This window comes from Ranitomeya imitator, chromosome 3, assembly GCF_032444005.1.
Source record: "Ranitomeya imitator isolate aRanImi1 chromosome 3, aRanImi1.pri, whole genome shotgun sequence".
NCBI classification, from domain to species: domain Eukaryota; kingdom Metazoa; phylum Chordata; class Amphibia; order Anura; family Dendrobatidae; genus Ranitomeya; species Ranitomeya imitator.
In genome coordinates this window covers 650,404,567-650,416,083 of record NC_091284.1, presented here as the reverse complement: position 1 = coordinate 650,416,083, position 11,517 = coordinate 650,404,567, and positions in this window count along the sequence as shown.

Here is an 11,517-nt window from a genome sequence, read left to right as displayed (position 1 = left end):
TGGGGGGCTGCCTTTTCCTTTGGGGAAATTTCTCTGAGGCAAGGTAGGCTTATTTTTTTATCTTCAGGGCTAGCTAGTTTCTCAGGCTGTGCCCGAGGCGCCTAGGTCTGGTCAGGAGCGCTCCACGGCTACCTCTAGTGTGGTGTGATAGGATTAGGGATTGCGGTCAGCAGAGTTCCCACGTCTCAGAGCTCGTCCTATGTTATTAGTAACTATCAGGTCACTTTGTGTGCTCTTAACCACCAGGTCCATTGTGTTTCTGAACCACCAGTTCATAACAGCGTGCGCTGCGGCCGACTTCAGCTGCCAGCCTCCAATTGGCTGGCGGCTGTTGTTAACTATTGACGTGCGGGCACGCCCCCGCACATCAATAGGAAACCACCGCAGCGCCGGAAGGGGCCCGGTGAGCAGATGAGAAGGGGCCCAATGCGGGCCCCCTCTCTCTGCCCACCGGGTCCGGGGGCACATAAACTCCGCCCGGCGGGCAGTCACAGACGATTAGCGGAGGGTCAATCTGTGCTGTAGCCCAGGGCCCCCCAGACCACTGGGCCCTGGGCTACCGCCCATATTGACCCTCTGATAATCCGCCCCTGGTTATGGCTGTCAGATGGCCACATGAGATGCAGCAGCAGGGTCTCAAACATATTCGAGCATGCCGTAGTCACTCGGGTAGCACATGAGCATGCTTGGATAATAGCTTATCTGAGCTCGTTCGCTCATCACTAATTATAAACACTTCTAAGAACAGTCATTAAGTGGTGGGCAGGAGGGAGAATACAGCAGAGCTAAATGTGATTAAAAACACTTCCATATCTACTCTCCACGCAGCATCAATGTGGGGTGCGCTGAAAAAGCTTTGAGATAGCTGTAGTTGCAGATGTTTATAATGAAGGTCAGCCCCAGCAAATGAGCAAAAGCACATGCCTGCAAGGCACTAGATGTCCAGGTGGACGATACAACCTGAGCTAGAAGATACCCAAGCCATGTCCCTATAAGGAGCCATGAAGCGATGTGAAATAAGCAAGGAGGGGGATGACCAGGGCACTGAACGCCCAACGCGTATCGCCAGGAACCCTGGCTTCTTCAGGGGCAATGAGTGCGCGTGCGCACTAGAGGCCAGCATAATGTAAGCCTATAAAGACTCTCGGCCGAGAGTAAAGAACTGCAATTCAAAGTAAAAGAGCGACAAAAGGCGCAAGATCAGATGTTGTTAAATCGTAGCATAGTGTCCATAGGGAGGAAAATGCAACTCGGCTTTGGGAAAATGGCCGCCGTGATCTCTAATGCGCACGCGCGGCATCCCGCGGCCATTTTCCTGAAGCCCCGTGCAGCAGAGCACTCCATCTGCGCACGCGCGGCCCCAGGAAGATGGCCGCCCCCACCAATGCAAGGGATTACAGCGCAGATCGCGCGCTGTGTCTTCACGTGGGCGCAGGGAAGTCGGAACTCTGGACATGCGCACACCACTACGCCACCAACGGAAAGCTGGGGAAGAAAAGAGCGCTGTGAACACGCCCACCTGACCAGACCAGCCTGATTGACAGGCGAAAAAGGCGACTTTGGTAATGTATTTCTCAGCATACATGGGGAATCAGGGTACACTACATACACTATAGTAACGCACAGCGCAGGCCCTATTTAACAGTATTTATAGCTCAATCTCAAAAAACGGGGTGACAGGTTCCCTTTAAGTTAGTCTTTATGAAAAGGCTTTACTAGTTGTGACGGGTTGATTATACCTTTGCATGCACATGCATTTGCCAGCACTAGGTTTGGAATTGCTATTGTCTATATTTTTGGAATCCATTGATTTGTGACGAACCTTGTCTCATCTATACTCTAGGGTAATACTGTGTGCTTTCCAGCTAATGAGCTAGCTAGCTTTACAAGGTTATATTTTGTAGTGTGGGTTTTTTGACCAGGGCATGACCCTATTATGGGTCATTGTATTTACTATGTGTGTATTTTTAAATGTTTTTAATTGTTTTTTTGCAGTGCTTAGTGCTTTGTCTTAATAAAATTTAATGATTTTGCATAAATTCATTGTGTGGTGATCCCCGTCTTATGCATGCCTTCTTTTTTGTTGGTGTGGTATTCATATGTCTTTTTGGCATGTGATGGGAGATCCCCAGTAGTGGTGCCCGCCTAAATTTATTATTAAAGATGTTTATAATGACACTCGGCTGCTTTGCTATATTTATTTCTTCCCCACACTGACTGCCATGACAGGTGACCTGGAAGTGTTTGTAATCACATTCAGCTCCACTGTATTCCCCCCTATCATGCTGACTGCATTAAGAGATTTAAAGCTATTTGTAATCAGACTCAGTTGCTGTAAAAGATCAGGGCAGAAAGCATGGCTGTCTGTTATTAAATCTCACAGGGAAAAGCATGTTCTTCTGACCTTCTGGGGGAGTGTTATTTTTTTTCCCCTGCATGACACCTCCTGCTTATTATAATATCCATAACTGATAACCATCATGCAGGAAATAAAGTACATGCCACTAGAGACAAAGCTCGGGTAACAACCAGTACAGTCATGGCCAAAATTTTTGAGAATGACACCAAAATTATATTTTCACATGATCTGCTGCCCTCTGGTTTTTATTAGTGTTTGTCTGATGTTTATATCACATACAGAAATATAATTGCAATCATATTATGAGTACCAATAGGTTATATTGACAGTTACAATGAGTTAATGCAGCAAGTCAATATTTGCAGTGTTGACCCTTCTTCAAGACCTCTGCAATTCTCCCTGGCATGCTCTCAATCAACTTCTGGACCAAATCCTGACTGATAGCAGTCCATTCTTGCATAATCAATGCTTGCATTTTGCCAGAATTTGTTGGTTTTTGTTTGTCCACCCGTCTCTTGATGATTGACCACAAGTTCTCAATGGGATTAAGATCTGGGGAGTTTCCAGGCCATGGACCCAAAATCTCTATGTTTTGTTCCATGAGCCATTTAGTTATCACCTTTGCTTTATGGCAAGGTGCTCCATCATGCTGGAAAAGGCATTGTTGGGCGCCAAACTGCTCTTGGACAGTTGGGAGAAGTTGCTCTTGGAGGACTTTCTGGTACCATTCTTTATTCATTGCTGTGTTTTTAGGCAAGACTGAGTGAGCCAATTCCCTTGGCTGAGAAGCAACCCCACACATGAATGGTTTCAGGATGCTTTACAGTTGGCATGAGACAAGACTGGTGATAGCGCTCACCTCTTCTTCTCCGAATAAGCTGTTTTCCAGATGTTAGAAACAATAGAAAAGGGGATTCATCAGAGAAAATTACTTTGCCCCAGTCCTCAGCAGTCCACTCCCTGTACCTTTTGCAGAATATCAGTCGGTCCCTGATGTTTTTTTCTGGAGAGAAGTGGCTTCTTTGCTGCCCTCCTTTAAACCAGGCCTTTCTCAAAGAGTCTCCGCCTCACAGTGCGTGCAGAAGCATTCACACCAGCCTGCTGCCATTCCTGAGCAAGCTCGGCACTGCTGGTAGTCCGATCCCTCAGCTGAAACAGTTTTAAGATATGGTCCTGGCGCTTGCTGGTCTTTCTTGGGCGCCCTGGAGCCTTTTTGACAACAATGGAAGCTCTCTCCTTGAAGTTCTTGATGATGCGATAGATTGTTGACTGAGATGCAATCTTTGTAGCTGCGATACTCTTCCCTGTTAGGCCATTTTTGTGCAGTGCAATGATGGCTGCACGTGTTTCTTTAGAGATAACCATGGTTAACTGAAGAGAAACAATGATACCAAGAACCAGCCTCCTTTTAAAGTGTCCAGTGATGTCATTCTTACTTAATCATGACTGATTGATCGCCAGCCCTGTCGTCATCAACACCCACACCTGTGTTAATGGATCAATCACTAAAACGATGTGTTTTGGGGGTTAAAGTTCATTTTCTGGGCAAACATTGACTTTGCAAGTACAGTAATTGCTGTTAAGCTGATCACTCTGACATTCAGGAGTATATGCAAATTGCCATTAGAAAAAATGAAGCAGTAGACTTTGGAAAAATTAATATATGTCTCATTCTCAAAATTTTTGTCCATGACTGTAGAGTTGATCATCAATTATAATCTAAACTTTACAAGCTAATATCTTCATAACAAAGAGGAGAATTTATAGGGTTGTCCACTACTAGGTCAACCCTTTCTCATTCTACATTTGGCCCTGTTATAAAAACATCAAACACCTATACTCACCTACTGTGTTGGCACCGTTCCAGCTGTGTCTGCACTCACGGTCCCAGGGCAACAGCTTTACTGTCCCCGCCCTCAGGCAAATCGAACATCATGAGAAAGTCCGAGAGCAGCCGCAGCTCGGGCTTCCTGTTGATATTCAATACGCTTGATGGAGGGGATAGTGAAGCCAGCGCTGATTGGGCGCTGGGCTCTGGTAAAGTAACAACCTCACGAGAGCCCCTGGAACGTGAGTGCCAACACCGCTGGATGGGCGCCAGCATGGGAGGAGAGTGTGTTTTTATTTTAACGGGGCTAAGCATAAGAAATGAGAAGGGGTTGTCCTAGTAGTGGATAACCCTTTTAAAAATAAAAACTTTTTGTTCAGCTCTGCAGCCAATATTTCATGATGCGGCCAATTCAAGATGGTAAAACTGAAGAAAGATCCTTTAAGCCAGTTTCACATTTGTTGAGTGCTTTTCCAATGTGTATGAAATACATGTCTTTTAATAACACATAACATGCTACTTTTATATTTTTTTATCAATAGAAACTGCTAATTGAAGTCTATGGTGAATAGTCAATGTTTACTCTAAAAGATGGTCCATCAGTGTGACAGATTAATATACGACTGCCAGATGATGATCCATCATACATATTGTAGATCTGGATTGTAGTAATAAAGCATGGCAGCCTGCTCACTGAAGTATTCTTGCTCCAAGGCAGAACATTATATTAGTAAATTACCTGTCTTCCCCTTGCTGAATATTTTGTACAGATTATGGTATATATAATGTAACTAATCTCTTCCAGGGTCTGATGTAGCTTATTATATAGCAGATGGGGTCCCTAGAGAAAATTTGTGCAGATTTGATCTATTTTTAAATTTCCAGGAAATTTGTTTTGTCTGAATTCTCTCTGGATGTATATTGAAATCCCTAAATGCAGTGGGCAGAAGACCTTCATAGATAAAGGTCTGATCAGCCAATACATCAAACATTAGTTAATGCCAGTAACATTTTGAACTAGGAAAAATATTTGGTGTTTAAGTTGGTGAAGAACTTGAAGAAGATCATGAAGGAAATTGTTTTTCTTCTCCTCAACTGAATGAATATTCAAGCCCTGATCAAATTTTGCTCCTCCCATCATTTTCTGAGGTCAGGTCAAGTACTATCCCAGACAGGGGTAGACTGACCATTTTTTCCCCCCAGTTTAGAAGCAGTCTTGAGGCATTTCAGAGTGCCGCTCTCAGAAATCGTGGGGGTCTCGGCTGTTACACCCCACTGATCAGCAAGTTAAACATTATCCTGTGCATAGGTGATAGTCTGCCCAGTTGGGAATATCCCTTATTAGTCTACGGGTGTCTAAATTCTCAGTTACTAGAAGAGCTCGTTTCCATTCAGAAGAGTTTGGAGCATTTATCCTTATGTTATCCGGTTTCCAAAAGAAAGCTCAGGGTGATTTTAGAGTTAAAGTCTATGTACACCATCACACGCATTTTTTTTTAAATTCTTCAGTTGTTTCATAAATGCAAAATGAAGCCGCTTTCTATCTTTGTTATAATCGTCCTTCCATTTTGCTGCTGCAGACTGTAAATTCTTTAGTTGAGTGCTATGTAGAAAGGACACCAATTCCACTGGACGTTCTGACGAGACGTGTTTGGCCTCGCTCCGTATAAGTGAGCTGAGCGAGGCAGCGCACATCTAGTGGGAATGTGGCCAGAAGTATGGAAATCGCACACGTGGGGTCATAGGACGGCCTACTCTCACCTCCGACACTGGAGAATCATCACAGCACACGGTGCACACACACTGAGGATTCACATGTCTGCAGACTTTTAGCAAAATAAGGAGGCAATCGATCTATTGTTAGTGGTTTCTGTGCATTGTGTATATTACACACATATAGCTTTACAGCACGCACATTAGGGCTATGGTGTAGCCCAACATAATTCCTTCTTATTGCAGATTTCCAATGCTACTATTCAATATGAACAATATTAAATCAGAATAAAAAACAAAGAAACTCTCTTCTCCTCCCCAGCCGTTCTTACCCTTATAACTCCCCCTTGCAAACATTGTATGGACCGTTATGCAGAATGGCCCCTGCCTGCTGTGCAGCCCTGGGAGCTCCATTCATCTTGATGGAGATCCACAAAGGCCTGCCTGAACTGTATGTGCAGACAGACATACTTCTGAAAGTGTGGACATAAGAGATAAAGGTGGCTGTCATAGGAGCAAGCGAGACCACGGAGTTAAGGTATCTTCACACTGAGCAACTTTCCAACGAGAATGACAGCGATCCGTGATGTTGCAGCGTCCTGGATAGCGATCTCGTTGTGTTTGACACGCAGCAGCGATCTGGATCCCGCTGTGCCATCGCTGGTCGGAGCAGAAAGGCCAGAACTTTATTTGGTCGTCAGGTCGGCGTGATTCGTCATGTTTGACAGCAAAAGCAACGATGCCTGCAATGTTTTACATGGAGCTAACAACCAGCGAGAACGAGAAGCGACGTCCTGCATCGTTCTGGAGTTGCTGTGTTTGACGTCTCTACAGCGACCTAAACGATCGGCTCGTTGTCTATATCGCTGCAGCGTCGCTGAGTGTGACGGTACCTTTAGTGTTCAGCGGTGTATGGATGTGTTAATGATTAGTGATGATGGCGCACGCTCAGGTGCCATCAGAGTATCTCGGGCGTGCGCGAATATGGTAGTGTCTCGGCACCTGCACGTCTCGTTGCTGTTCAACAGCTGCAGCACATGTGAGGATAGCCTAACGAACAGGGAATCCCTGTCTGTGTTGCGGCTGCATAACAGCAATGAGACATGTCGACCGAGGGAACACTAACATATTGGAGCACGCCAAAGACACTCTGATAGCACCCGAGCATGCTCATATAACACCTTATCCGAGCACGTTCCCTCATCACTATTAATGATGTAACAAGAAGAGGACATATAGGACACAGTAAGCCATAACTGGGAAACTATTTCCTTTTTAAAAAATAGTTATTTACTAAGTTGTTTTTTTTTTAACAGACAATGTAAATACCAACAATTAAGGCCCGATATTGCAAAAAAAAAAAAAAGGAGACAAACCCCTTGTTCCTTCAGCTCAAGAATGTATTCACACATAAAAAAAAAGGTACAAACTAACACATTTTAATTCAGGCTCCTGGATGTTAACCGTGCTGTGGAACCATCGGGTCATATAGACCCCAGCGCTGAAGAAATTGAAATATTTCTAAAATTGGTCAATCTCAGACATTGACCTATGTATTTTCAAGTAACATATTTCTGCTTATGTTGATGATATTTTGAATTTGTTTTTTTAATTTAGTTTCAAAGTTATTTCCAATTTTCTGTGTTTAGGACTCTCCTGACCCCATAGTACCTTTATTGTCTGACATTGTTTTTTTGAATATTTTCTGTTTATTCACAGGTTTTGTAATATAATTGTAAATAAACAATGGCCAGTTCCAAGTGACGCCAGCAGTGTTACAGGACAGCGCAAACGGTGCTATGTTTGTCCTCGATCGAAGGACAAAAAGACGAGATTTGTTTGCAATGACTGCAAGAAGTTCATTTGTGAAGAACATGGCAGTATGACGTGCAGTGAATGCAAGGGATAAATTTATTGCCAGATCATTCGTTGTCATTATGTTTTACTAAAATCCACACAGTTGCATTTATTGTGCTTTTTTTTATTATTGAATTTTAATACTTTTAGTTATTAGTAAAGCATTTTGGTATAAATTTCAGTTTGTGTTTGATGATGACAAATAAATCACTTCAAAGTTACGTTTGATTTCATAACTCTGATCTGAAATGATGGCAGAATAAAACTTATTTATTCTGAAGAGCCAGCATGGTCATTTTAAAAATGAAATATGACGATTTTGAGCCTGGGGTCATATAGATCCCATGGTACCAAAGCAGTGATTTTTTTCATGGTTCCATAGCAGGGTTAAACATTACTTCTAGACATCCATGTAACTAAGATGCTGGGAAGTTCTTCAATATTCTACACACATGGTGTTCTATGGGGAGACGCAGAGGCACGCTTCCTCTACACATCCTGGCACAGATCCGATGAATGCCTAAGCCTGATGGGAGCATAGCCTGAATTCAGGTACATATAGGAAGCCTTCCCATTTTTCTATAGAAGGAGAACAGTCTTTTATAGGAATACTGATTCTTTGCTTCGGTCTATATACAGATAAATGACCCATATACAAAGCTAGAAATGAATAAAAACACTATCTAAGGAGTGCAGACTGCCGTTTCTTTGGGCCTGTAAAGAGAAATGTAAACTCTTCCTTTTGACCCTTGTGATGTCTCACATGGTAGATTTGTGGCAGAAATGTCAGTGACGGACGAGTTCAGCACATGCGACTGGAGACGTTTGTGTAGCACTTCTTGGATTTCGGCTAGCCTCATTCAGATGTCTGGTACATATAAATCTCCATTTTTAATTAGATCAAATGATACAACAGAGAAATTCAGTTCATGCAACACCAACACATTTATGTCATGTATCATAAATAGCTTAAAAAAAAAAAGAACAAACTTTATGAAAACTCAGAAAAGCAACACATGGCAACGATGACATCCAGTACAGCATTTACCAAGACTGCAACTAAATGCAAAGAATTGACGGCAAACATTAGAAATCTGTAACATCTGCCATTCATCAAATCAGTTTCACCAGAATTCTGGCAGAAATTGCTTTGAAAATTTGCAAAATTGAGGAGCAACTCCGAGTTGCTCAAAAAGATTGAGCAACTTTTGTAGTTCACACGTCAGCTTCTCCCAGCTCTGCCAAAATGGTTGAAGCTGTGGAGTTACGCCAAAGATTGTCTAATTCATGATGAGCTGCGGCGTTCCCTACGGCAGAACTCTCACTCCAGTCTCTGACTGGAGTAAGATTTTTTGGCGTGTCGCATGCAACAGGACTCGTCAGATGCTCCACATTTATTAAGAGGTGTGCGCCTGTTCATGAATCAGGAGTGTCTGACTCCACTATGCCCCCATATGAATCAGGGCCTAGATGTCTAATATATAGTATTAATAAATAAACATTTACTATGGTTTTCTTGGGATACTATGAAAAAATAGTTTATTCTGAACTTGTGCGTCTCACAGTCGGCAGCGGATACAGGAAGACTAATTTTCATCTAAGATTTATGAAAGCAGAAAAAGTACAGCTCCTGATAATAGCATATATCTGATATTGCAATTCAGCCGTAATAAATTGAGAAGGAATGAGCAGCAATACCAGACACATCCAAAAGATGGTGTTTTGTTGTTTCCAGTGCAGCTAAACAAGAATAGAAAAATATATCAGCTTTTTCTTGAGAGCGCCACTGTAGTCCACAGGCTGGATATGGTATTACATTATGGTTCCATTCATTTCAGCTGCAATACCATACGTCACGTGTAGTGAAAAGTGGCACTGTTTTTAGGGAAAAAGACAGTTTTTCTAATCCTGTGCAACCCATATGCTCATACCTGATAGGCAACACCTTCTAGTGCACACAAACATTGGAAATAAACAGCTAAAAACTGCTATTGCATAGATTACTTCTCACACAAAATAAGGTGAACACGTTCTACTGGAACATGATGAATTTCTTCCAAACAAAGCACCGCTCCTGCCTATGGCCTGTGTAGGATTTACTTGAAGTGTATAGGGCTGAGGTTCAATACCACACTCATCCCATAGCCAGCGGAGATGTTATTTTGGGGAATAAGCAGCCATGCTTTTTTAAAGACCCCATTATTGTATAGATCAGTTACTATCACCTGTGCTACAAGCGGCTTGATGTCTCAATTATTTTGTTTCAGCAGATAAGACCATTAGGCTGCCGTCACACATTCAGTATTTGGTCAGTATTTTACATCAGTATTTCTCAGCCAAAACCAGGAGTGGGTGATAAATACAGAAGTGGTGCATATGTTTCTATTATACTTTCCCTCTATTTGTTCCACTCCTGGTTTTGGCTTACAAATACGGAGGTAAAAAAAACTCACCAAATACTGCTAGTGTGACGGCAGCCTAAAAGTTTTAGGTTTCCTTATATATAGAAATAATACTAATAATACTAATATGTGAAACATCCTAATAATCTTCATAATTAAAGAGGTTGACCACTACCCTGATTACGTTACTGGTTTTGCCATAAATGCTTAAGCAAAATGCCACTAAAGCTCCTCATATACCTTTCCTGCCAAGTTCATTTTGTTTTATGCCTTTTTGCTTTGCTTCCTGTTTGTTACCAGATCTGTTGTCATAACATCACTTCCTGTTCAGAATTCTCTGCTCCCTTATGACATTTCCCATCATGCTTTGTGCTAGGCTGCAAGCCAGCAGTGAGCACAGACCTGTAACTCCGCCTCCCACTTCTACCCCAGCTTCACACCAGAATAATCTCCTGTACAGGACTCTGCAGGACATAGAAGTAACACACAAAGCACCATTACAGTGGCAATGACACAGATTATTCCCTACTCCCCCTCACTAACATGGATGATGAGATGAGACCTGAATGTAATCACAATATAAAAAGAATACAGCAGAATGTATATACATTACACAGAATATTCAGTGGTGTATATACAGTCATGGCCAGAAGTATTGACACCCCTGCAATTCTGTCAGATAATACTCAGTTTCTTCCTGAAAATGATTGCAAACACAAATTATTTGGTATTATTATCTTCATTTAATTTGTCTTAAATGAAAAAACACAAAAAGAATTGTCCTAAAGCCAAATTGGATATAATTCCACACCAAAGGTAAAAAAGGGAGTGGACAAAAGTATTGGCACTGTTCGAAAAATCATGTGATGCTTCTCTAATTTGTGTAATTAACAGCACCTGTAACTTACCTGTGGCACCTAACAGGTGTTGGCAATAACTAAATCACACTTGCAGCCAGTTGACATGGATTAAAGTTGACTCAACCTCTGTCCTGTGTCCTTGTGTGTACCACATTGAGCATGGAGAAAAGAAAGAAGACCAAAGAACTGTCTGAGGACTTGAGAAACCAAATTGTGAGGAAGCATGAGCAATCTCAAGGCTACAAGTTCATCTCCAAAGACCTGAATGTTCCTGTGTCTACCGTGCGCAGTGTCATCAAGAAGTTTAAAGCCCATGGCACTGTGGCTAACCTCCCTAGATGTGGACGGAAAAGAAAAATTGACAAGAGATTTCAACGCAAGATTGTGCGGATGTTGGATAAAGAACCTCAACTAACATCTAAACAAGTTCAAGCTGCCCTGCAGTCCGAGGGTACAACAGTGTCAACCCGTACTATCCATCGGCGTCTGAATGAAAAG